This window comes from Manis javanica, chromosome 14 (genome assembly GCF_040802235.1).
Source record: "Manis javanica isolate MJ-LG chromosome 14, MJ_LKY, whole genome shotgun sequence".
NCBI lineage: Eukaryota > Metazoa > Chordata > Mammalia > Pholidota > Manidae > Manis > Manis javanica.
In genome coordinates, this window is record NC_133169.1 from 16,134,968 (window position 1) to 16,162,724 (window position 27,757).

Sequence of the window (27,757 nt, forward strand, 5' to 3'; positions counted from 1 at the left end):
CTGCTTGCTAGAGTAGACCTTGCCTTCTGCTAGAGCCCACCACGAGAAGACCTTTTCTAAAGCAACTACCTTAAGACTGAAGAGAGAAACTGATAGGTTGGGTTTGTGGGGGGAGAGGCTTATCTACATCTATCTACCTCTTTTAAGTGTTCATTGCCCATTTTCCATTTATCCAAAGTTTCTTTAGCAAAAGGGACTATTATTTCTGGGGGAGGCAGTCTTATAGACAGACCAGGACTTATGGTTGATTCTGCTTGTTACTAGATATGTGAACTTGTGCATCCTCCTTACCTTATCTAGATTATCAGCTTCCTCATGTCTAAACTCGGGATGCTAGGACTTTCTTCATCAGGACAATGAGGGGAATAAAGGAGATAATCCGTACAAAGCAGTGACAGAAAACAAAGTATATTAAAGTTAACTGAAGGTAGAGAGCTGTGGAGAAAGACACTAAGTTGTAAGAGAGCACAGGTGTTGCTGAGATGCTGCCTCAGCTCTGTTACTATAGATTATGATCTATACCCATTACTGTGGCTTTTACCTTATTCAATTCTCTTTACCAGTGGGGCAACAGTTCAATGTTACGTATGCACCGAAAGAGATCTTATCCGCTCACTGTCAGGACCTTACCTTATGCTGATTTAATTTAGTCTAGATGAATATGCCATATAACTGTTGTCTTCATACACGAGAGCAAGGACCCAGTCTGTCTTGTTCACTTCTGAATGCTCAGCACACAAAACAGTGTCTGGCATATTCTCAACAAGTATTTTTTACAAGAGTCAAAAAATGAATTGAAAAATTTGTGACTGGGAGTGAGGTTTAAATGGCAGAACAAACTACAGAAATTGGGAAATTTCCACCTTGCATTATGCTCTTCAATTGGGACTGGCACCTTTTGGTATTTGTTGGAAAATAGCTCTAAAAAGTTTATAATATACAAGTGAGTTTAAATGCATAGATCTTACCTGTAAATAAGAAAGAGGAGGAGAAAGCCAACATTTCATAACAAGATGTGAATTTAATTGTTCTTCGGAGATTAAGTGATTATTGTTAATGCAATTAGAGATAAATTAATTTCCTACAAGTTTTGTTCATAATTTTTATAAATGTCTTTTAATGTTTTAAATGTTAATTTTGTGATGAAGTCAGTGTGCTCAGATTAGGGAATTAAACCAAATTACTTTCAATGCCCAAGATTCTTAATTGCCAATCACATAAGTCTCTTCTTGGCCACTTTATAATTAGCCTTAATTATAGGTGTATAATGTGCTTACTTAGTTATTAAAAACTTCTTGTGCTTTGATGTACAAAACAATATAAGGAGCATTGAAACTTGTTGCCAATGAAAATTTAAAAACATTATAATCATGAAAGTTGCTCTTTGAAGTACCTGGGCCACAACCTCCCTCTCTAGAAAAATGAATTCCTCAAATTGATGAAAACAAAAAAACAAGTAAACATTTAAGTTGCAGTATTATTATGTTGTATATAAAAGAAAATAAGGCAATCATCCACCTGCATTAGTGCTCATAACTATTTACTTAATGAGCTATCATGAAACTGGAGAACCACTTTCTCATGGTCCCTTTGGCATTCAAATTCATGGACATGGGAAATATGGGAAGGAGACAGAATCATCGGTGGAATTCAGAGGAGAGTGAAGGGAATTTAACTGTATTAAGAACACAGCCCAGTAGATTATTTAAAACAACAAAAAAGGGCATTTTATCCCCTGACATAGAAAAAGGAATAGGGGGAGATTTAGAGATATTTGTTATGGAACGGAGGGAACTTGAGAAATTCTAAAATGATCATATTCTCCTTACTGGAAAGTTTCTTGTGAATTCATAAAGTTCACGGTAGCTGCTGTGGAGCATTGACAAGGAGCAGGAGATGGTGCAAAGTATTCAGGGGTGAGTTGAAGATGATACGTTACTTTGTGGATTCAGCTTGGGTTTGCACAATTAGCCCACAGTGGATGCAGCCAGCGCAGTTACACGCTTTAGCCGGAATCCGTAATGGATCAGGATGAAGGGACAAGAAAACGCTGAGTCAGATAAATCCATGCTTAGGGATGGACATATGCCCTAGCAACTTGAGGTTGGACTCATCTAAATTACTGCTGATGACTGAGTTAAAAGGGTGTCTAATAGCCAAACTAGGGAGGAAAACAAAGGCAGAATGAGCTTGTAGTATCTGAGAACAGGAAGTAACAAGAAATGGTGGTGGGGGAAGAGGCGTCATCACGGAAAGCCATAAACAGCGCTGAAGTCCTTCGAAGAAAAGTAATTCACACCTATTAAAATAGGAAGGTTAAATGACTGGAGAACAAAGAGTTTGTTCAGTGGAAATATGGCAGGAAACCTGGTAAAACAACATGGTTTTAGTAAAAGGTGAATTTCAGAATTTTTCATCTTGGAGGTAGGCAGTGTACATATCGTTGATACAGTCGCTGGGACAGAGATCTTAATATGTATGACCCCCTCCATTGAAAATAATGCCTGGGGATGAGGGGTTGGTGGGATGAGATGGTAGCAGTCATCTTAGGAACTGACTCTTTTAGTTTAGTTTGTATCTTGCCACAAATGTACATTTCCATAGAATAAATCGAACTGCACTTACATTCACAATTTAAGCTACCAAATCGCATGCTATCATGTTCCATGTTTTGTACAAATAATACTTTTTTTCTTTTTATATAGCAGGATAATATGTTGGGATGTTGAGGGTTATATCATGTTGGGAGAGAAGTGCCTGTCCCCCAAAACAGTAACTACACCGAATCCAAGGAAAGTCACTGGGATTATTTCATTGTTTTAAGCTCCTTGAGGGCAGAATCTGTGTCCTATTGATCTCTGTGTTCCTGACACTTAGCAGAATCTCTGACACTTCATAGATAAAGCTACTGTGGAGCATGGGTGAGAGGCAGGAGAGGGTGAAAGGGGTGAGTGAATAAAGGGGTGAATGAATTAACCAATGAGAGCAAGGATAGGAAAGAAAGGAAAAGAGTAAGTCTTTTGGAGAAAGTGAGAAAATGAAGATGGAGTTCAATGGCTGACCCAAGGATGGGAAAAAGTTGGTCTAATTAAGTGACATTAACTTCAAATAAATATAATACATATAAATCAGATACTGAATCATATCTGGGCAGTAGCAATGGGAAATGAGAAGAATTCAAGTTCTTCCCTTTTGTGTGAGGAGAGGAGACAAACAGTAACAAGAAATGGTGGTGGGGGAAGAGGTGTCATTAGGGAAAGCCATAAACAGCATTGAAGTCCTTTGAAGAGAAGTAATTCACAGTAACACTTCACACCTATTAAAAGAATGAGACATTTTCCTTGGTGCTTGGCAAGGCATATATTTTAAAGTTTGTTTGAGTGTGGCTTTGATCTTTCAAGAAGCCTGAGGGAAGATTAATGCTTATTTACTTAATATTTCTTATAGAATTAATTTTTCAATCTTGTTCTGTATATTGCCACAGTCTGCATAACATGATTTAAAATTCTGATCTTATGTGGCTAGTTCCATAGTACAGTTCTGATTCATCAGAGGATTGGTTTAATCATTTGTTGTGAGGAATAATAAATTACTACAGCCAAAGACTCTACGGCTGTCTCTTGAACTAGGTCTGCTTTGGCCTGCTTCTAAATTTGATGTACTATATACCATCTCATCTTGTCCCAGTAGGACTGAATTATGTATAAGCTCTGAAATGAAATATAAAACAATGGTCTGGAGATTAGAAACAGGAAAACGTATGAATTCTATTTGGTTGTTATTGTTTTACGTCATGAAAGAAGAAAAAACTGCAAAACAATGGCCAAATGCCAGAGGGACTGGTTCACGGGTGGGTAAAACTGCACCTGGATCATGAAACTGAAATCTTGTACAGTTCAAAAGTAAGCCATAGCAAGTTCACAACTCACGGGTCTACGACTCTTACATTGGAGTTTTTAACTTGTAAATATCCATTATGCAAGACATAGGCCATGCTCCCATCCCTACCATATTCTATCTAACAGGATAGGTTATTAGGTGTTTAATTGTAGCCTAACGCCAACCACTATAGAAAAGAATGAAGACATAAATACCACAGAGCATTAAACAAGTTAAATAGCAGAACTGATGTATAAATGAAATATTCATGAAGAGGTTTCATTTGTTCCAAACGAAGCTGCCAGGTAAAACTCACCGCGAGTCCTGACATAGCTCTCAAATTTCCGGGAATTCAGGAAAAATTTCACAATTTCTGAGAAACTGGGATAAGTAATTTTTATTTTTGCAGGGAAGTTTCACCTAAATAAATTTCAGCTGTCAGATCCTGGTGACTTGCAGCAAAAATGAATACCAAACTGATGTTATATATCACAGACCCTTTTACAAAGAATTTTGTTTCCTGTGATGGGTCAAATTTGTAGAAAGAAAGGACAGGAAATCAATGCCTAGAGTAAGAAATGCGATAAAAGTGGGCTTTGTCTGAAGTATGTTGTTTCCTCCCATTTTATCTGTGCATCAATAGACTTTATTTCTTTTTCTTTCATCACAGCAACAATAAACATTCTTCTTATTGTTCCCAGGAAATGTCCCAGCCCCAGAGTTGCTCACCAACATTCCAGAAGAACTTGTGTTGCTCCTGACTCTGAGTATTACCCACCCCTGTGGTTCTGACCTGGGATGGGGGGGGCAATCCCACCCCTACAGGGCATTTGGGTTGTCACAGTGGTGATGGGGGGCGCTATTGGCATTTAATTAGCACATCCAAGCAGGTTAGTTATAGTAAAGGAACTATCAGTTTGCCTGTTTGTTTTCTGCATAATTCTTTGAAGTTAGGACCTTATTATTCATCTTTGTTCCTCCAGCCCCTAGCTCAACGAATGTTTGTTGAATGAATGTGAAAAGCAGGATGTATGTATACTTAATTATATACAGTATTTCATGGAACCAATGGATTTTTATTTTTAAACTTATTTTGTTAAAGAAAAGATTTAAGGGACAAGTACGAATTTAAGATTTAGGGGAGTCACAGACTTTTGAATGGATAAACAACCATTTTTTTCAATAGCCTTTCAGATCTATGTACTTAGAGAATCCTTCCATTTTTGAGAGTCTTCATGATCGATGCAAATGACCAAGAAAAAAATTGTCTTATAAAAATAATCAAGATTCTGGAATTTCCTGTTTTTTAGAAAATCTCTTTTCCTAAATGATAAATATCAGGATTGGCCTCCATGACCTGAGACCAAACATGTTCAGAATCTTAAAAACAATTCAAAAGAAAGCCTTTCTGGAAGCCTATTTTTGTCAGAATGGTGTCATTTCCTTTAGAAACTCCAGCTGTTCCACAGCACGCAGTTAAATTAAGTGTAAGCGCTGTTAAATAGGAGGTAACCATTAGAATATTAAAAATAAATGACTAGCATCCAATGTTTTAATGAAATAATTTGCTCATCACTCAGTATGGCGTGGCCTGCCGATCAGCGCTTCCCTCTTCCTTGCTGCCTGAGACCCGAGTTCCTCCTTCTCCTCCTTCCCTCTGTCGCCAACTGGACCCTTATTTCTTTTTGGAATACTCCTCGGAGCCCATTAAGGGGTGCTTTAATCTAAGAGGATCTAGATGATCAAGAAAAATTAAGCCCCTAATAACAGCAAAATTGCAAGAAATCTGGACAAAATGACTCTCCGCATCACAGATTTTGTTTACTAGTGGGTAATTAATTCTCCACATATGTTGGGAACATCTGTCACCGTGACCTGCCATTGGATGGGCGAGATGACTGCTGTGCGGTCCCCCCACAGGTCATTAGCAGCGCTCTGAAAGGAGCCGCCTTCCCCCTGCCCGCAGCCCCCGCACCTTTCTCTTTAGCGGGGAGGGTCTCCATCTAAGTTCCTCAGGAGAGATGCTCTCCGCCACTTTTCCCTCTGTCACTGGTGGGCATCTCTGGCCACCTCCTGTTCTTGCCCAACCAGGCTGATAGCAGGAGGAAAGCAGCTCCTGGGCTTGGGGAAAAATAACCCGGTGGGAAACCTTTCTGCCGCGGGCCAGGCTGTCTTGCTCCATCCAGGCCAAGGGCTTCGGGCGCAGCTGAATGGGGGCCCGCCAAACTCCGGGCATTTCTGACTTGTGACTTCCCAGTATAACTGGTGAGCAATTGGTCTCTGATTTCTAGGGTATGGTTGCCAAGAGACCTTGTCTTGACAGAAAGTGAAGATGGCAAAGGAAATCTGGGAAGGGACGTGGGCAGGTATGAAATGCCATTCATTGCTCGGCATTCAGGCAATACAAAGCAATGGGTGGGAAGGCTTGCGGGAAACGGGGAGCATTTGTCCCCTCCCTAAGGTTCTGATAGAAGGTCTCCTCACAGCTGTAGGGGCCACCATGAGCCCTGCTAAACCAAAGATTAAAAACAGGAACTTCTACAGTAAAATGGTGGTGGAAGTGATCCTATTGACCGCCATCTGTGGCTATGAAGTCTGCATACATTATAGGATCCCTCAGTGTCCTAACTCAGCTCTGAGCACGCTTTCTTGTTTGTTTGCTTGTCTGTTTCATCAAGCGTGCAGCAAACTTGTGAAAAACACAGGAAATGTGCCTTACTCATGGTATTTAGCTCTAGCATCTTACTAGTATTATCTCTGGCAGGTTACCAGTCACAGAGCTCAAAAAACACGTGTTAAATGAATGGGTGGATGTAATAGTCACTCCTTACTATCATCTTACAAAGTCTTCTAATAAGAAAGCAGAAGCTCAGGGGGGGTCAAGCTGAGCCAGTGTTCCAGCTCAGCCCTGTCTGCTCCCAGCATCTCCCACCAGTCGTGTTGTCCAGGAATACAGCTCTGCTTCCTGGGAAGACTGGGTGGTGTGCTCCCAGAAAAGAGAAAAAAAAATGCACCTTCTAGTTAAATGATTGGGTTAAAACGAATTAATAAATTTTTTAAAGACACTTACTAAACTCAATGGTGAAGAGCCCAGACCTGAGTCTCTCCTAGAATTTTATTCCTGGTTCTGCCATCGTCTTGGGCAAATACTTGACTCTTTGAGCTATAGTTCCCTCACCTTTTAAAATGAGGCTACTGTTTCCAGTTGTTAGGGTTGCTGTGAGGATCATGTAAACCATGCACGGAAAGCACTGAGCACAACTGCATGGTTAATTGTGCAAAAGAGAAACCAATTGCTTCTGTGCTGCTTTTTAAAATTACACTAACCGTACCTGTACAACTGGTATGTGTCACCCACTAGTGGGTATGGCTCTTGTTCATAACTAAGCCTCTTCCTGGTTCCTAGAATTGCACTTCATACCTTTATTGTCAGGTGGGTAGTTTGTTTAATACCTGCTTTCTTTTGCAGAGAATGCACTCCTTGATAGCAGGGGCTGTTGTGACACTTGAGTGCCCCTTGCATCTGGCTGAATTATTAACGGTCTTACAAGCCTTGATGTTGAGTGATGAGAAATGACTGTGTAAATACTCAGTAAATTCTTAAACTGAATCATCTGGTTGTGTCCTCACAGAACAGTTTCCTAGAGGGTACCCTGTAAAAGGTCTGCCCAGCACCTCAGCCAACTTTTTTCCTAGCCAGTTTTCAAGCTGATTTTTGTTTCCAAACGGATGCTTTTTGAGCAGGGATAGAATCTGAAGTTTGGGATATAGTTTAATTTACTTTCATAGCAACTAGACAGGAGAAATTTTGGACAGTAGAAGAATCATGAGCTTTGGAAATATGCACCGCAACAGGGCGCTCCTCTCCCAGGGTGTCCCCATGTAGGCTTTGCGCTACTTTGATGGCAAAGTCTATCTATAATCCACTGCTGGCCCCCTGTGCTCCCCATAGTGGCTCTTTGTTAAAAAGGGTAAGAAAAATGGGTTATGACAGCCAATATGATATGCTCGGGGGCACCAAGTTCAGACTAGGCTGAGGCTGCCCTGGAGCAGTTCTATTACTTGTGGGAGCGTAAGAGAGATTTTGGAAAGTTGAGCAGCAGGGACCCCTATCCATACAAAATGAAAAATGTAGAGGCACTTATGAAACAGCTGATGTAGAGGTATTAGTACAGGACTTATTGGGCTCTCCAGTCCCACTCATATGTGCCCACTCACTTTCAGACGGCTGGGCAATGACCGCCAGCCAGGGTCTAAGGGGCAAGTAACCTTCATTTGTGGGGGTGCCTGTTATTCCTCCACCTGCTAGTTTGTTTACTTAATGAGCAGTTACTTTGGAGGTTGCAAGTTGACATTTGTTTTATTAATTTGGTTTGTGTTTCGTGCTTCCTTTTAACAATATTTTTGAGCCCTAACAACATGATAATTCATCTAAATTTAACTCAATTCAACAAATGCTTATTGAGCACCCACTGTGTTCTAGACACTATCCTTAGGGGGAGGGATACACAGCTTCGTAATATAGCCTCTGCCTTTGAGAAGTTTACCACAAATATAGACAAAATTAAAATAAACTTTTATTTTAAGCTAGATAATTTAATTGAATGGTACAGTGGAGGTATGTTCAGGCCACCGAAGAGGAAACATGTAACTCTGATCGATGGCATTGAGATATTCCATATAGGAGGTGACATTTGAGTTGAGTCTTGAAGGATGAATAGGAGTTCACCGAGTGGTATCATGGTTAGGAGTATGGACTCTGGAGATGCCTGGGTTCAAGTTCTGGCTCTGCCCTTCCTAGAGTAGGACCTTGAGTAAGTTGTTTAATTCCCTCTTTCTCAGTTTTCTTACCTGTAGAATAGATGTATTAATGGTTAACTATTAATAAACAATTAATAGTTACACTGCCTTCTACTGTCACTATGAACTTTAAAAAGTTAATATCAGTAAAATGTTAAGAACTCTCCCCAGCACACTGTGGTGCTATAAAACTGTTAAACAAATATAGAGGAAAAAAATTGCTGAAGTAAATCAAGATGCGTAAAACTAAGGTGTGTCCAGGAACCAATGAATAGTTCTTTGAATGTAGATGTCTTTTCTTAGCTGGTCCTTTCTGGACATTAACTATGGTTTACCTAGAAAAGATATTCTGCACTGGGATTTTCTTCCCTGCACGATCTTGTTTCCTCTCACGCCCGCTGATGGGTGTACCTTACCTAGCTCCTGCAGGTGGTCTCTCAAGTCAGACAGCCGTACTTCTTACTCAGTTGCACAACTTCCACCCAGTCTCACTGTGTATCCTCACAAGCAGCTCAGTCATCTCTGCTGAAATTTCCATTAGCTCATGGTTTCATGGGTGCACTTGTCAGAAGTTTTTACTCTTTTCTGACATTCCTGATTGGAGAATACTGGGGTCAGCCAGGCTTAAAGCTTCTAGAGTAAGACCTTCAGTTGCACAAGTTCCACCCAGTCTCACTGTGTATCCTCACAAGCAGCTCAGTCATCTCTGCTGAAATTTCCATTAGCTCATGGTTTCATGAGTACACTTGTCAGAAGTTTTTACTCTTTTCTGGCATTCCTGATTGGAGAATACTGGGGTCAGCCAGGCTTAAAGCTTCTAGAGTAAGACCTTGTCATAACTGCATGTCCTAGAACAGTATATTCAAGGCTCTCCACTCTTCCTTTCTTGTAGGGACTTCTCTGTATCCTGTCCTTCCACGTAGAACAATGGCCAAAGCTCAAGTCTCCACGCTTTTACCACCCAGACGCCATCACCACTTGGATTCCAAACCTCAGGGTCCACTGATGGACAGCTTTCAATCACAAACTGAGGGATTTACATTTAATTCAACCAACTATGCAAAGCCGCTAAAAGTGTTCATGTAAGAGAGTGATGGGGTAACTCAGTAGCATTTAAAGTTAGAAACAGGAAAAGGTACTAAGAAACAAAGTTTCAAAAGGCAGGATAAGAATGGAGATACTGTGGGAGCCAGATAAGGAGGAAATTCAAGAACAAAAGTGTGGACACGAGTACCAAGACTATTTTGAGAAGCTTAGGTTTGATGCTTTATATTAAATGAAGAGATATTCTTCTATGACAATAATTTCAACAGAGTGGCAGTGGTGGAGAACAGATTGTAAGGGCTAAGAAGCTAGCGGATGTTGAGGAAGTGAACGCAACACCCGTAGATAATTCAGAGAAGCAAAGGGGTGAAGAGAATGAGCTGTACTAGGTGGTGGCTTGAAAACGTCACTGAATTCAGGCCCTGGGTTTTCTCCCTAAGATATAAGCATACTGATAGACTGAGAGGAAGGTTGCAATAGAAAAGAATGATTGAACAAAGAAGTAAGAAGTAAGATAAGGCATAACTGAAGGGAGATCGTCCAAGAACAGGAAGCATCAGTTTTCGGTGTCCTGTGATACGCGTCTAAAGCAAGAACATGTTTTTGTGACCAAAATGTCAGGATAGTTAGCCAAATGACGTTTTGGCCAGTTTACTCACCAAAGGTAGCACCGTAACTCTCCTCCAAATTCATCTAGAATACAAGATTAAAGGGATTCTGACTTTTTAGAATCCAGCCATTCTCTAGGGCTTATTTTTTGTGAGTGTCTATAATTAATACCCAAATGTCTTGATGGATAAATTGCAACTGTTTTAATTTAGTCTTTTTGTAATCATTCAATCCATTTCATTCTTATAATTATGAGGGGGCAGGATTAACTGGAAAATCCTCTCCTTTAAGGATTAAGCCTGAACTAAACAAAAACACAAACACTGCAGGACTAAGAGGAAGTTATTTTCAGCAAATGCAGGCACTTTTGTAATGCAAGCCAGGCTCTGTGTTGGAGGGAGGAGAACAGTAATGGAGAATGCATTGCGTCAGACAGGCTGAGGACAACGGCTTCCTGATAAGATGAATATACTCCCTTTCATAAAAGGTAAGAAATACTAATGTTCTGCTTTGCTGATTTCCTCAAGAAAATTAGTCACTGGTGGGAAGACTGAGAGGGAACGAAGTGTCTGCCAGACAGTCGTGGCAGCACCAACTGTCCGTTACTCCCAGCAAAGTGACAGTTTGCAGAGGCGAAAGCCTTATCCAGGGGACACCACGTGTGCACCTTTTTTCAAAATTAACCAAACCATAGGATGGTGGTTTACCTTGTAGAAATGGCACTGTCAAAGAAGGTAAGTAGCTGCCAGATACTATTTTCAAATGAAGATATGCCTCCTTAAAAAGAAAAAAATAAATCTATTTACGCCTCGCGGGCAGTATGACAGACACCATAAAGCAGTGTTGCATGGTGAACTCACAATGTCCAAAACCAGTTTTCTTACCTTCTACCCCAAATCTCCAGCAGTCCTGTCCATTCTAATTAATGGCAATTCTTGTCTTCTAATGGATCATCTTTGATTCCTCTGTTTGTCTCATCTTCTCATTCCAATCAGAGACTCCTACTAACTCTACTTTCAAAATATACCCAAACCCTTATCGCCACCTCTACTACTCCTTCCTTGGTCCAGGCACCAAGCGATCCTTGCCAGATCTTTGCCACAGCCTCCCAGCTGACCTCCCAGCTGCCAGCTTGCTCCCACATAACCTTTTATCAAACCGACAGTTATCCTTTTATTAAGTGAATCAAAAGACGTCCTCTGTGAAAACTGTCTGCTTATTAGTAAGCCTACTCGGACCACCTGTTTCATATTCTAACTCACGATTCCTTGTCCTAAACCTGGCATTAGCAGTTCCCTTTATCCGTCTTCTTTCCATATCACTTACAACCTTCTCACATTGTCTCCCAGACTAGAATGCAATCTTTGAAGAAGATATTTTGTCAGTTTTGTTACTGATGCATCTTTAGTATTTACCGTATATACTTTAGTATTTACCATATATATAGTATTTAGTATATACCGTATAAAAGCACACTGTAAATACTTAATACCTACTTGTTGAATAAATGAATGGAGGTGGACTGAGCTCTCAGATTCAGTTGCCTCATCTCAACATATGGAACAGCAGTCACTATTTTGGTGTTGTGAGAATTAGATGAGTTAATACATATCAGGCACTTACAACTTAATGGTGCATAGAAAATGTTCAAACAACATTTCATTGATTACATATATTTGGGTATACTGTTCAATCAGCCTTTTAAAAATTATTTTATGAATGTTACATTCCATAAGTGAAATACATTATTTAACCCTCCCTTCAGTTTGTATGAGCAGTCCCGTTTCATGGAGGAGGAGACTGAGGCTCAGAGGTGTTGGGGAACTCGACTGAGGTCACAGAACTGGGGTGAGGTGAGGAAGCGTGCCTGACCCCATAAGACTCTGCAGCTTAGACTTGTGATGAGCCTTCTCCTCTCTCCTCTTCTTCCAGTCCATGTACCTGGATACATTTCACACTTTCCAAGAAGTTTTTCACTAGCCTGGGATGATTGCAGATGTTTCCCTGTTACTAAGGACATCTTAGTTTTTAAAACAACAGTTACCTCCTCACATTTGTGTCCAGATCATTCCTCTCACTGTCTCCTGCCAGATCCCCTTCCATCTGCCGTGAAACACATAGGATATACTTGGGCTCTATCCCTGGCCCTCTCCTCTTCTCCCTCTAGTCTTCTCTCCAGGGCCACTCAGCCATTTTCATGATTTCCAATACCTGTGGCCAACAACGCCTGCGTTTATATCTCCAGTCTACTCCTCTCTCCTGAGATCCATACGTACCTCACCATTTCACTGCCTCTTCACAAATCCACAGAATACGTATAACTCATTGGCTCCTCATAGGCCCCATGCCCAGAATGGAAATTACAGTTTTTCCTTCCAAATTCACTCTTTTTTATCAATATCTTAATGACTTAATTCCCTCTCCAGCAGTCTAGGTCCCAATAAGTGGTAAACAACCAGAAACCCAGAGGTCCCTCTGATTCTTACATCTCCTTCATACTCAGTCACTCATCATGGGTAAAATTGTATTATTTCCAGAATCTCTCCCCTGGCCTTAGTGCATCTCCGTATCAATAGGTGTTTCCAAGGGGTGGAGAGGAGTAGTCTATCTCTGTATCAATAGCTCATTACAAGGGGGATCGAGGGCGTATCTGGACTGGAGAGCTTGGGTAGGGTCCCTTTTTGCAGCTGGGTGGCAAGAGACACAGCTGAGCAGAAGTGGACAACTGCTTGTAAGCAATAAACGGGTTTCTCCCACTTTATTTCTTCCTTTGATTTCACTTTCAAAGATATTTTGCTGGGAAAATATTCCCCCCCCCCCCCCCACCGAGTTACTCTCACTAAACAGAGTCCTCACTGGTTCTTGAATTCCCCCCGCCCCCGACCCTTTTTTCCATCCTCACTGACTATATTCATTCAAGTCTTCATCATCTCTCTCCTAGGTTACTGCAATAATAACTCCAAAGATTTTTCTACTTTCCAAACTCACTCCCCTTCCAAGTCACCTTCCACAGGTCAGCCACAGCGATTGCAGATGTAATCATGCTACTTTTCTGCTTAAAAATCAAAGGCTTCCCATTGCTCTTGTGATAAAGTTTGTGTGATAGCTTTTGACATTTCAAATGGGGATGACTAAATTCAGTTCTCAGTCATTCGATCAAACACTAATCTGGCTGCTACTGTGGGAGGATTTTTACAGATATAATTAAAATCCCTAATAAATTGAATTTAAATTAATGGAAAAAGATATTGTCTTGGGTGGGCCTGCCCTAATTAGGTGAGTCCTTTCAAAGCAGAGATAGGTCTTTCTGAGCTTAGAGATTCCAAATAGTTCATGCCTGTGCGGTTCCAACCTGCTCGTGATCTCCTTTTCCTGACTGCTTACTTAGCAGACTTCAGACTTACTTAGTAACTCCTCACTATTGTGTAAGCAATTAATGTGTGCGTATATGTATGTGTGTATATATACATATATATGCTTACAGGCATGCATGCATGTATGTATGTACACACACACACACACACACACACACACAGTCCTGCGTCTCTGATTGAACCTGACTTATACAATCCTTAAAATGACCTATAAGACCTGCCACTATTAAATCTTGGTCTACTTCTTCAACTCATCTCTCCTGTCCTGTATCACTTAATTGCTTAGCTGCAAACAACAAAAAATCCAAATAGCTTTAGCCTAAAGATGGGGCTTTTTTTTTTTTTCTGAAGCAAGACGTCTGCACGATTTGTAAAAGAAGTCCAGGTTTGGGAAAGCTGCAGAGTCCTGCGTCAGGAACCCGGGCAGTATTTCCTCCTTTGCCATCCTTTAACTCTTGCTTGTCATTTCCTTGTGCAAAATGGCTGTTGTACTGTTAGGCATCACGTCAGTGTACTAGACAGGAAGAAGGGAGAGGTTAATTAAACAGAAAAAGTGAAGAGAGAAAGGTGCAAGGAGGAAAAAAGTTCTCTCATCGTAAGGCTTTGTCTTTCTGTGAGGGAAGGAACTACACTTCTCAGGGATTTCTACCTGTATCTCATTAGCCAGAACTGTATCACATGGCTACCGCAGCCGGAAGGAGGTCTGGGAGATCATTTTTAGCAGATGTTCTATGCATAGGCAGGCAAGAGGAAGGGGTTGAACCAGTAGTTGGGTCTGCCAACTGACAGTATTTGCCAAATGTCCTCTCCTCTCATTTCCACGGATGAACTCACATCTCATTTTTCTATTTCAGCATAAATATAACCTCCTCACAGAAGCCCTCTCTCATCTCTCAGAATATGTTTGAGTCCCACTGTTAAAACCTCTTCACCTTTGTAATTCCTACCATACCAAAGTCATCTTTGGCGGACTGTAAGTGAACCAGCAGGTCAGGGACTGTAGCTCTGGTATTCCTAAGGTTTAGCACAAGACCTTAATATAGGGAACATGTATTTGCTTCTGGCAGGCCTGATCAGCCCTACAGGCTATGACATAATGCCATCTGCTCATCCATCAGGAATTGAGAACCTAGTGGGATTACCCACAGGGCTCCCTTGCCTATGACTAAACTTTTCATTCCTGCAATGCTAAGAAAGCAGCATCACTGATTTCAGTGTTAGGAGAAGGGGAGTCACCGGTAGAGAGATACCCCACACACGTCTTCAAGGCGACTCTCCTGTTACAGTCTGATGACAATACCCAGGAGGCCTGTATATAATTAACTGTCATGCTTTACCAGATAGGTTTCTATACCACAGACAAAATATACATAATTACAGCTCAGGAAAAGAGACCTTGCACGATAGTTACTCATTAGTCAGTCTTTTAGGTTTCATGGAATGCAAACGTTTGGGCTATTATCTTGGCTGCTTGGATACTGGGACTGAATTGAAGATGGCTTTGTTAGAGCCCTGGAGGCAAAATCTACAGGGCAAACTAGTTGACTCACAAAACCACCAATCTCCCAAATGTACTCCTGCCTTGCGTCTAGCTACTCCTTATCAACTGGACTAGTTTGCTTGCACAGGAAATTTTTAAAAGTCAGAGTTCTTCATATCCTGAGGAAATTAGAAACATAGGAAAATAACTAAATGATATTTTTATCTTTACACAGCAGGAAGTCTGCCACTACCATTTTATGCATTGAAATACCTGAGAAATAGCTTTATCCTAATTTTTCCCGTAGATGCCAGATTCGGATGCATAGAGTGTAGGCTTCCTAAGAGCAGGGACTTTGGCAGTGCTGTGTGTGTGTGGGTTTGTCCCACTGCTGTGCTCCAGGTATTGGGCAGTGCCTGGCACAGGAGGCGCTCAATACATATTTATGGAATAAATGATTATTAAGTTATGAGATGATATTATGTTTATATTTGTCACTCTTATTCTACTTATATGATGAATCACATTAATTGATTTTTAAAATGTAAAGCAAACTTGCATACCTGACACAAAACCCACTTGGCAACTGAGCTAACACAGTGAGCTGTTTCACATGATCAAGATTTACTAATATTTTTAAGGATACAAGTAATCAATAATCAGGAGAGGTCTGTGAAAACTGCTAACTCCCAGGGGTACTTCCTTCCTGCATTGAGTACATGCTCTCTGGACCACAGTGATAGCTGAGGTCCCTAAGAGAAGTTGGCGAATCATCTTACACAGTGGACAACGTTTACATTATGGAGTATCTCCATTTTATATCTCAGATATCTGTATAGCCTCGGTGATATTCTGCAGGGGTCATGCCTCAATGATCTCTAGGTTGTAAATTGGTTTGTTTACCATCAGCAGCCCTAAATTAAGGGACATCATATAAGAAGCATTTCACAGATAAGGAATTTACTCCTACCAAATATCATTAGTCTATTTAACTAGGAGTTCCATCTACAATTCTCCTGTTACATGGAGATTAGATGGGGGTCATATGCCTGATTTCCCTGAAAATGAGATTCCCACCCCATCAGTAATTTAGAGGTAAATGGATCACAGTGCGATTGCTCTAACCTCCTTTCCAGTCATCACACATATGTACAGAGCTGGACCAAGTAGTTAATATTTTATTAGAGAATTTTGCATTTATATTCATGGTATGAAATTGTCTTTTTTTTCAAAGTCTTTGCATCAAGTTCATACTGGACTCATGAAATGAGTTGTACTGTATTTCTTTTCTTCTATAGTTTGCATGAGTTTATGTAGCATTTGGTGTTATATATCTTTCTTAAATGCTTGTGAGAGTTTCCCAGCAAAGCTATCTGGGTATGGCATTTTCTTTATGGGATGGCTTCTGATTACACATTCAATTTCTTAACTGCTATGAAGTTATTCAGGTTTTCTATTTCTTCTTGAGTTAGTTTTTGTAACTGATGTATGTTAAGGATTTTCTCCACTTCATCTAAGTTTAATTTGTTTATAATATTCTTTTGCTGTCCTTTTAATGTCTGTAGAATCCATACTTGTGTTCCTTGTTTCATTTTCAGTATTATTAACTTGCATCTCTTTTATTTTTCATTACCATTCTAGCTAGAGAAATACTGATTTGATTGACAGTTGGAAGAACTGACTTCTTGTTCCATTATTTATCTCTATTGTTTGTCTATTTTCTATTTCATTGATATCCATTTTCATTTTTATTTTCCTTCCTTCTTATGTTGAGTTTAATTAACTCTTTCTAATTTTTTAAGATGGAAGCTGATATCATTGGTCTAGGTTTTCCTTTTTAATGTAAACATTTAAACCACAAATTTCTCTTTAAACACTGCTTTAGCAATATTCAGTGTTAAAATGGCTTTTTGGAAGGGAAAAAAAAGCCTTGGTGTGTAGCATTTGTCAATCTTTCTAGGGTAAATATTCCCAACACAGATTCAAGTCACCAATGGTATGTCCTTAAATGCAAAGTTGGGGAGAAATGTACGCACTGGTTCTCCTGAGCCAGTATGAGCCAGTGTGAACCAGTTCCAGCACATCACTGCCGCATCCTCACATTTTTATATGTTGTCTTTTCATTTTCACTCAATTCAAAATGTTTCTAATTTCTCTTGTGATTTGTTTGACTCAAGAGTTATGTAGAAGTGTGTTGCTACTTTCCAGTTATTTGAGGATTCTAATTACCTAGCCAGCTTTCCATTATTCATTTCTAATATAATTCTGTTTGAGCTAGAGAACATAATACATTTCAATACCCCCTTTCATGTTTACTGAGATTTATCAATTAAGACTTTTGATATGGTCTAGCTTATAATCTACCTTAGCAAATGTTTTATGTGCACTTGAAAAGAGTGGGCATTTTCCTGTTGTTGAATGAAGTGCTTTGTACTCCCCAATTAGATTGAGTCAGTGACAGTGTTGCTCGAGTCTCCTCTCTACTTAAAGATACTCTGTCTCAGGGGTGAGCAAATTATTGTTATATGATCTGTAAGCTAAGAATAGTATTTACATTTTCAAGAGTTATTTAAAAGAAAAAAAATACACAATAAGAGACTGAAGGTGGCCTGTAAAACCTGAAATATTTGTTATTTGGCATTTTAGAGGAATTCTGCCAATCCCTGTATAATAATTCTTTATCAACTACCATCAGAAGGGTGTTGAAATGTTCAACTATAAATACAATTTTCAGTACATATTTATAGTTGATATACTTAAATTTTCTCTCTTTTTTCCCCATATATTCAGGTATATACTCATTTAGGAATGCTATATATTCTTGCTGAATTAACACTTTGTCATTACGAAATGTTCTGGTTTTTAATGCAGACAATATTCCTTTCCTTAAGATTACTTTATCTGATATTAATATATCCACTCCAGCTATGTTATTTACATTTTTTTACTTTTATCCTATTTGTGTCTTTATATTTAAGGTGCGTTTCTTATAGACAACATTTAGTTGGGTCTTGCTTTTTTTATCCCATTGAGAATGACTAGCTTTGAACTGGAGTATTTAGATCATTTATATTTAATGTAATTTTCAATATGATTGGGCTTAAAACTAACTTATTTTTTATTTGTCTCATCTTTGTTGCTTATCTTCCTTGTTTTTTGCTTTCTTTTGGATTAAATAAACATGGCTTTTTTTTCAACATTATTGTGTCATTAGATATAATTTTTTTTTGGTTGTTGTTATAGAATTCATAGCATTCATCACAGATACTACTCAAGTACTGTTGAAATACTATTATGCTACTTAATATTCAATGTAAGAACTTTACAATTGTATACATTAATTTCTTCCCTGTTGTTTGTGCAATTGTCATACATTATATTTCTATATGTGTTATGAACTCCACAATATATGACTTTTGTTTAAAACAGTCAATTCTTTTTTAAAGAAATGTAAAAAGGAGAACAGTTTTTCTATTCTTACCCATATATTTGCCATTTCTGGATATCTTCATTCCTTTGGTTGATGCAACATTCTGTCTGGCATAATTTCCTTTCTCCTGAAGAATTTAACATTTCTATAGTGCAGATCTATTAGAAATATGTTTCCTTAGCTTTTGTTGATCTTAGAATGTCTTTATTTTGGCTTAATATTTGAAAGATACTCTCACAGATATAGAGGTCCAAGTTGGCCATTTTTTTAATTTAGTGCTTAAAGAGTGTTCATTGCTTGCTGGCTGTAGAATAATGTGCTGACATTCTTATTTTTATGTTTCCAATTTTCATTTTTCTCTGGCTTCTTTTATGATTTTATCTTTAGGACTGGTTTTCAGTCATTGGTTATGATCTACTTATTGTAATTTTATTTGTATTTATCTCGCTTTGGGTTCATTGTGTTTCTTTGTGGATTGATATTTTTCATTAAATTTTGGCCATTATTTTTTAAAAATAAATTTTTATCTCTTTTTTATCATCTTTTAAAAAAATCTCATTTGGCACTATGATATCACTTATATTAGAACACCACATATTAATCCCAAAGATCACTAATGCTTTAGGCTGTTTCTTTTTTTCCACATTTCTTCATTGTTAGTTTTTGTTACTTCATTGTCTTCAAATTAACTGATATTATTTTTCCTGAAACATGCAATCTGCTATTAATCCTGCCTAGTGAATTTCTCATTTTAGATATTTTATAATTTTATTTCTAGATGTTCCTATTTTATCTTCCATTTATCTCATGTTCATTTTCCTTTAATTCTTTGAAGATATTTATAATAGTTGATTTAAATGTTTTGCCTGCTAGTTTCATCATTTTTCATTTCTGATATCTTTCCATTGGCTCCTTTTTACTTTTTTCTGCTTAGAATGGATCACATTTTCTTGTTTCCTTACATTTGATATTTTTTGACTGGATGCTACCAATTGTAAATTTTACATTGCTGAATACTGGCATTCTTTTTTTTTTTTTTGCCTTCTTTAAATAATGAACTTTATTTTGTCAGGCAGTAAAGTTGTTATTTGTGCTCTTTCAAGGCTTAATTTTAAGCCTCCTGGAAGGGTCTTAAATGTCCTTCATTTAAGGCTAATTTAGCCATACTATTAAGTCACTAGTTTTCTGTGGTTTCTACTGATATTATCAAGTAAATTTCAGCCACCATAACCTACCCAAATTCCAATTTCATTCTCTTCCATAAAATGAGTCTGCATGCCATATTCTATTTGAATTTCCTTTGCACAGCAGCAGAAAGTGTTAAATGATTACAGGGCTTGCTTGGCTTATTTATTTTCTATTAGAGGTCAAAAATTATTTTCTTACTGTTGTTCAATGTCTAAAAACATTTTATTTCATATATTTTTTTCAGTTTTATAATGATTTATAGTTATGCACAGTGGGAGATCAAGTCCAGTCCCAGTCACTCCATCATGTCCAAAGGAGAAGTTGATCCCTGCTCATATTTATATGACTGAACAGTGCCTGTGTTGTTAGAGAAGAGTCCTTTATATTTTATATCTTCCTTAAACTATTACCTAAACTAATCTCTCTAGGTAAGTATGTATTTAACTACTTCATGTTGATGTTATTTTGATTGTTTGATGCTTGTTCAACACTAGATTTCTCAGGAACGTCTCAGGTTATTTCCTAAAAACTTTCACTGTGGCTTTTATTCTTAAAAGTAATATAAAATCCTTGGATTACATATTTAGCTTTCAGTATCTTAAATATTATACCATTGTCTTCTAGAATAAAGCCTTAATGTTAAGAAACCTAATAACAAAACGATGTCTTTTCCCTATGTTCTTCTTGCATGCATGGACAAGGTATTTTTTTAAATTTTGTTATCATTAATCTACAATTACATGGAAAACATTATGTTTACTAGGCTCCCCCCTTCACCAAGTTCCCCCCACAAACCCCGTTATAGTCACTGTCCATCAGCATAGTAAGATGTTGTAGAATCACTACTTGTCTTCTCTGTTTTGCACAGCCCTCCCCTTTCCCCCACCCCAAGGTTTTTTTAAGTTTAATATCCAAGTAATTTTATTAAAACATTTTTCAATGTTGGCGAATCTGGTTCAGTTTTCTCAGGTGCAGTTTCCTCTTCCAATATATATATATTTAAGCCATTCTTGTATTTCAAGAAAGTTTCCTCGACATAAAAATTCTGATAATTATCCTGTTCCAATAATATAATTTCCTTTTGTTGGAATTCCTATGATATATATTTTGGAACATCATTGCTTCTTTTCCATAACTATACTCTTTTTTCAAATCCTTTCTTATTTAAAAAATGTTTGACATTTTACTGCTTTTCCTTTTTTGTTTCTCTTAAGGCATGGTCTGTTGTATTTATTAACTCTTATATTCCTTCTATTCTTCATACTGAAATTATTAATTTTATTTCTAAATATTATCTGAGCAGTCACCTTCCTTTCTGAATCTATATTTTCATTAGGAACCAAATAAGTCAGCACCTTGATCTTGGACTTCCCAGTCTCTGCAACTGTCAGAAATATATGTGCGTTGTTTAAACCACCCAACATGGTATTTTGTTTTGGAGCCCAAGAGCACTAAGACAGGTTTGTGGCCCCTTTCTCTTTTTTGTATGTATTAACTTGGTGTTCTCATCCATTCTCACAGCCTTAATATATACTGATGCCTCCCAGACTTATATCTAATCCAGATATCTCTTCAGATTCAAGGGTTGAACATCCAGTTACCTAGACAAATCTTTTGAATATCTAACTTGAATCTTTTGAATCTCAAACTTATGCCCCAAACTGAACATTTGATAACCCACCTTACCCACTAACTCAATGTCCCATTGTAAGTTATGGCAGCTACATAATATTAGTACTCAGGCTAAATCCTTGAAATCATCGATGTTTTTCATTCTTTCACAACCCACACAATCTCTGGGAAAATCCTATTGACTCTATTCTCAAAATGTATCTAGAACCTGACCACTTCTCATTTTCTGCACTACCCAAATCCAGATCAAGTTAATGCACCGCTTCTAACCATTACAACAATAGTAAAGGTCTTCCTTCTTTCACCTTTGCTCCCCTACACACCAGCCAGGGTAACTCTTTCCAAATTTCAGTCCCAAATCATGTTTTTCAAAATAGAGTAAAACCTATAGTGCTCAATGGTCTCCAAGCCTTCTATGATCTCGCCCCCACTGCCTGACTTTGACCCCTCCTCCTCTCCTGTTGCTCCGTCTGTCCTAACCTTATTCCTATCCCTCCAACATGCCAGGCATGCTTCCACCTAAATGCACTTCCTCTGCCTGGAATGCTTCTTGCCTAGCTAATGCCCTTACCTCCTTCAAGTATTTGTCCAAATGTCACTTCAAAAAACTCTTCCTGCCCAAGACATTCAAACTGTCATCCTAACCTGATCTGTACTCTACCGAGCTATATACACGCAACATCCATTTTTTATTGCCTGCATCCCCTTATGATAACATAAGCTCCATGAGGACAGAGATTTCTGTTCATGTGTTCAGTGATGTATTCAAAGTACGTAGAACCCCTAGTAGGTATAAATTAAATTTTTTTTTGAGAGGGCATCTCTCATATTTATTGATCAAATGGTTGTTAACAACAATAAAATTCTGTATAGGGGAGTCAATGCTCAATGCACAATCATTAATCCACCCCAAGCCTAATTCTCGTCAGTCTCCAATCTTCTGAAGCATAACGAACAAGTTCTTACATGGTGAACAAATTCTTACATAGTGAATGAGTTCTTACATGGTGAACAGTACAAGGGCATTCATCACAGAAACTTTCGGTTCTGATCACACATTATGAACTACAAACAATCAGGTCAAATATGAATATTCGTTTGATTTTTATACTTGATTTATATGTGGATCCCACATTTCTCCCTTTATTATTATTATTATTTGTATTTTTAATAAAATGCTGAAGTGGTAGGTAGATGCAAGATAAAGGTAGAAAACATAGTTTAGTGTTGTAAGAGAGCAAATGTAGATGATCAGGTGTGTGCCTGTAGACTATGTGTTAATCCGAGCTAGACAAGGGCAATAAAACATCCACGGATGCAGAAGATTTCTCTCAAAACGGGGGGGGTGGGGGTGAGGTTCTAAGCTTCACCACTGTTGATTCCCAATTTCTCACCTGATGGCCCCCCTGCAACTGTGCCTGTCTTAGGTTGTTCCTCTAAATTAAATATTTTTAAATAAGTGAGTTTTTCCATTTGCTTTGTTCATTGATTGCCATCTATTGTCTTCATTTGTCTTTCTTTCTTTCCCTAATTCAGTCTTCTGTTCTCACTTAGTAATCTCTGGGCATTATTCCTTCTGTTCCTGATATTTTCTCCAGATTTGGGTTTTCTTTTATTGCTTTGTTTTTCTGTCAACTCGCCTCATATTCATGCTTTCTTCTTTTATGGAATTCCTGGTTCGGTAGGAAATCTGATGAATTTATCATTGTTTCCTTAATTTCAGGATCCTTGGCTACTATCCTTCAAGGAACACACAGATAGATATTAACTTTTTCTTTATATTTATCAGAAACACAAAAAATGTTACTTTGAAAATCACCATGCAGGGAATTTATCTGTGAGACTTAATCTCTAACTTAATAATTCATCTCATCTTTTATGCTTGCTATCATTTAAAGCTAAAAAGGCAGATTACCAGCTTTCTATGCCTTAGTGGGATAGGAGCCCTCCTTAGTGGAAGAAATTTTTATCTTGATGCTTATTATACTTTTCCTACAAGGTCTGCGGATAATACATTCTAGGATATTCAGCAAGTCATCAAATTGCTTGCATTTCTGCTTCAGCTGAAAAATAAAGGCAGCATAAAGGGTACACAACAAACTTTATACCAATCCTATGTTATAAGTTCTATACATTTTCTCTTTTTCACTCCTAACCACCGCCTATTGATAAAGGACTGATTTAAGACCCTTCTAAGCCCTATATCCTAAAAAATTTGTGGTGCTCACCTTTCCATCTTCTACTATGTGAAACGTTTTTAAAATTCTGAACAGTAAAGTGAACATAATGTAGTTCAATGAAGTTCCCATTTCCCCCATTTTGAAACTTAAGAAAATATATATATATAAAATAAAAATTTTTCCAAAAATTTTAGTATGTACCCCTGCTTTGCTTAAGCCCTTTGCCAACCTTGTTTACATGAAGGGTTATCTAGAGCACTGTGGCGTGAGCACCCAGCTGAGACTTAGGTGGGAAGTAACTTGATCAGGGACATACTCCTCACAGGTGACAGAGCTGGAGTGGGGACCCAGGCTTTTCTAACACCAAAATCCATGAATCTGTACTATCTTATACCATCTGATGATAAAGTAAGGTAGCAGAGAGGAATGTAGAATATATAAACTCTCAAAAATTTAATATCGGTATGTATGAAAGTGGACAACATTGGACATCTTTCACTTTCTGATTAGAGTTCATAGCTGTAAATCAGCATACATTATCAACAATAACTACCTATGATATTGCATCAGTTCTAAGAGGTGCTTTTTCCAGGTTAATGTCTCTGAAATCAAGATCTGTCTTATAAGAGGTAGATCTTATATTTGCAGAAATCTAGTAATATTTTAGGGTGTTTATTACGCATCATACGCTATTCTAATTGCTTTGCCTAATACTTCTATTGTTTAATATTCCCATTAACCCGAAATGGTGGTGATACTATTAACCCATTTTGCAGGTTAAGAAGCTAAAGTATACAAAGATGAAATAACATGCTCAAGGCCACACCTGTAATAATATGTAGGAGAAAAGAGATTTGCACGTTGATAGTCTGGCTCAAGAATTTGTGTTCTTAACCAAAAAAGGCATACTGTCACTGCTCCCAGGAAGGAGGGCAGACTCATGTCTGGAGAAGAGTTGGACTCATTAAGGATTAATGAAGGTTGACTATGTTATATGGACATAACTTTCTGGTCTTGCTCTCAGGTCTCCCTTTCAAAGCTTCTAGCACTGTTTCTTCACCTAGGCTATTGGGCCAGTTTCAACCGTGTCCAACTTTATGTGTAAGAGGAAAGGGAGGTGGGGGCAGATGTCGCTAGAGTGTAATCCTGGAAAAGCTCTGACTGAGGGTTATGCTGCCTGGAGGCAACTTGGCAGTTTACCACTCGACATCTAGAATATGCTACAGGTCGGCTTCCAGAATTATTTTCCTTGCCACATACTTTTTAGTTGTTGTTCTGAATTCATTAGAAATTTTGTTTTTGATTTTGTGCTAAAAGCAGAGAAAGAGAACTGAAAGAGAGAAGGAGAGAATCATTCCAGTCATCCAGCTATCCCTTCCCAATTGTGGTCCAATGAGCATTAAAAAAAAAAAAAAAGGAAAACCAAAGTCTATACAGTCATAGTTCTTATGATAAATCACCTTTTAATCAGTCATAATTTCACACTAAGTGCCGAATAAATGTCCTTTGTTTCATACTTAAACTGTCAGTGACTAACATTGGGAGGGCAGACTAGTGCCTATCATTATAGCAGAGAAAAATCAATACCATTTTTAATTAAATGCAGGCACAGCCAAGCTTTGAGACAAGCATGTCTCCTTGTCAGCTCATCTCCCCTTTAAACTCTTTCAGGAGTTCAGTTCAGAAGTTAAGAGACAGTTAGTGCAGGAAGGGACAGACACCAGTGCTTTGGTGCGGGGGTGTTGGGTCAAGTAGCAGGTGTCAATAAAGAAGACAGAGGGAAACATTGGGAAAAGTACATTTTCATTTGGCCAGTCCCTATGGAACAATCTGAGGAATGATAAAAGGTGGATACTGGCTTATGCTGCAGAGATGATCTTGTCACTTGTAGACCACAAGATAATCAAAGGAGAGTTACATGGACATTCTTGTCAGTCATATTTTATTGTGGTTTAGAGGCCAGCTCATGGCTTTTTTATGTGCGTTATTAAAGAAGTGATTCCTTTCCTATTATGTTTTACAATTTTGCGTATTCTCCCTCTTTTGAGCAAGAGTCCAGCAAGACAGAAGTCACAGACTTCTATAACCCAGTAGCAGCAGTGGTGTTCCTTCACTTTTGCTGTATCTTATATGTTAGAAGCAAATAACCATGCTAGCCCACACTTGAGAGGAGAGGGTTATGCAAGGTTGTGAATGAAAGGGCAGGGGAGTCACCGAGCCCTCTCCCTGACAGCTGTCTACCACAGACCCTTTAATCAAGATTATAATCTATTAGGAGAAAGAACACAAATAAATTGGAGCAATATGAGAAAAAGAAAAGGTAACATTTAATCAAATCCCTGAATATGATGCAGTCAATGAGTCCTGAGGACATTCAGGAGAGATAGAAATGACTTGGAAAGGATTTAATTAGTGAGGCTGGTGGCACTTTGGTAAAAGCACAAAGACAAGAATAATGCTACTCCATTTTTTTCCTGGTTTTGTCAGAATAACTATGTAAAGGATCCTCAGGGTTCTATCTATAGTTTTCAGAGATGCGGCAGGCTGCCTGTCTAACTTCTTGTAATTGCTAATTCCTTCCTAGCATTAGAACTGCAGTTGAGGCTGTTTTTGTAGACACTTTGTTTTATTTTTTATTTTTTTGCCAGTCAGAGTCTCTATGGTTCTAGGTAATTTTTAAAAATTTATCTCAGACTGGCTTAAGGATAAAGATGGATCCAGTAGCAGTTCACCTAATTCGAGACACCAGCTCCTGTTTCTGGAATTTTCTGAGCTTTACCCTCCTTAATGTGTTGGCTTTATGTTTAAGCAGTTTCCTTCCTGGGATCAATAAAGCTGTTGACCATACCCCGGGCAACATATGTGCTCACCCACATCCGGGGAATCCTTGTATGCCCTTCGCCGCACATTCAATGTTCCGTTTTCACATTAGCCTCTAATTTCTGCCCGAATTCCAAATGCTTCTGTGAAACCCAGCAAAAATTGGCCTTATTTATGGGGAAAGTCATCACTTTCATACAGGTAGGACACACAAATCCATGATGAAATCAGTAAAGCAATAAGGCATTTTTTGTGTGTGGCTATTAAACCATGTTTTAAAAAGGATAGGTGCATGTTTCCTGTGTTTTCTCCTCAGATCCAGGCAAGGATCTAGGGTAAGGGGAGTCCTTACCCTAACCCAGAGCTCAGTGTCTAGTTCCCCCTGCCCCATCCTCTTAAAATGTTCAAGGTCTGGTTCCCCTGTCCTGAGACCAGGCAGTGGCCCACCTGGGCTTGGCTCTTGCCCTCCGACCTCCTCCCATGAGGCTGGACCAGAAACACGGTACCCACACCGGCTTGGGGTGGCTCCCATTCACTTTGGACACAAGTAGGAGCAAGGGCTCTGGGCCACCATGGGCAGCTGCCTGACTGCTCTGTGCTAAAGGACAAGCTTGTCCTTTACCCTGGGTGTCTCCCTGCCACCAGCACCAAGGGCGGTGACCCACCCTGCGCAGGCTCCGGGCCATGTACCAGGCAGTCCTGGGGTGGCCGTTGCCCAAGCAGGCCAACAGGCTGTCCCAAGAGCATGCCTTTAAGATGGACAGATATTCCCTCCGGGCAGGGGATCACTCCTCCTGTCGGCAGTTGTGTGCAGTGTGGAAGGCGGGAGTGTGACCACACTGAAGGGCCACACTTCAGGAATGCAGAAATGATAGTTGAGGGTTCTGGAGAAGTCATGGCTAGAAGGTCTGTGTTCGTGTGCACAGTTCCGACTGATACATTTATATGACCAGAAAATGAAATCTTGTTCACATGTTCCTGCACACTCTGGAAACATCTTGCCTTTGTGGTCGCCCTCAGTGAGGCACAGTAACAACCTCTGAGAGTCCCCGCTAGCCAGGATTCATGGGTTGTACCATGGCTGATGTAAGGAGCATTGAATAAATGGTATTAAGGAACTGCAAAAACAAATATTATCTATATTGTTTTAACAGATTTTGAAGAGCCATTGCATCATGAATACTAACATCATTGCCTGTTTTTAGACACAGAATTTGCTGGGAAAGGAGTAGTTCACAGAAACAACAGATGGTTCCTGGTCTTGGGCAGGAACTGATAATAACTATACACTAAGAAGAACCTCCACGGGCATTGATTAACA

At 38.9% G+C, this 27,757-nt stretch overlaps 1 long non-coding RNA gene across 2 annotated transcripts in view; it reads right to left on the reverse strand.

Annotated features, from left to right (window-relative positions):
• Positions 1-8,543: 8,543 nt before the first annotated feature.
• The window catches only part of LOC140846195 (uncharacterized), a 39,158-nt gene continuing 19,944 nt past the window's right edge, over positions 8,544-27,757 (reverse strand). For both annotated transcript variants that reach the window (XR_012125129.1, XR_012125130.1), the window contains one exon: positions 8,544-8,730. This is a non-coding gene — a long non-coding RNA (uncharacterized lncRNA). The remainder of the gene's footprint in view (positions 8,731-27,757) is intronic.